The sequence below is a fragment of the Octopus bimaculoides genome, chromosome 10 (genome assembly GCF_001194135.2).
Source record: "Octopus bimaculoides isolate UCB-OBI-ISO-001 chromosome 10, ASM119413v2, whole genome shotgun sequence".
In the NCBI taxonomy this organism is placed as follows: Eukaryota; Metazoa; Mollusca; class Cephalopoda; order Octopoda; family Octopodidae; genus Octopus; species Octopus bimaculoides.
The window spans coordinates 87,446,251-87,446,897 of NC_068990.1; positions in this window are offsets into that span (position 1 = coordinate 87,446,251).

A 647-nucleotide genomic window follows, 5' to 3' on the forward strand; every position below is an offset into this window, starting at 1 on the left:
TGCGTGCTTGTATGTCAGTGTGTATGCGCGTGCGCGTGTTTTGTGTGTGTCTGTATCTGTGTCAGTGTATACGTGTATGGTGTATGTGTATATACATGCATATATGTGTATTATAAGCATATGCATACACACAGACACACACACATATATGAAGAAAGATAGATTGCCAGTTAGGTATATAATTAGAAAAATAAATAAATACAGGTAAGTGGAGAGTGGGAGGGAAATGAAGAGGAAGCGAAAGAAAGAAACAAGCAAAACAAAAACAAAAAAAGATTAATGATTAATAAAAATAATGAAAACTGCTGCAGGTGTGAAATAATAGTCGATGGACACAGCTTCGTGTTAAACTCTATCGTGAAGATAATAAGAAAATACCAGGAAAATCTACAGAAGCAGAAGCTTAATTATTAAATTTATTACGTGGTGGAATGCACCGGTTTACAATGGTTAATATAACATCTTGTTATTGCAGTAAAGCGATGTAAATTATCAACGATACGGAAAACGCAATTTCTCGCCGGTTGTATATGAAATGCTTCGTGGTAGCATTAAAAACTAATAAAATTCTGTATTGTAATAATGTAGAATTGTTTGTTACGCCACGACCATCAAAGCATCACCACCACCACCACCACCACCACCAC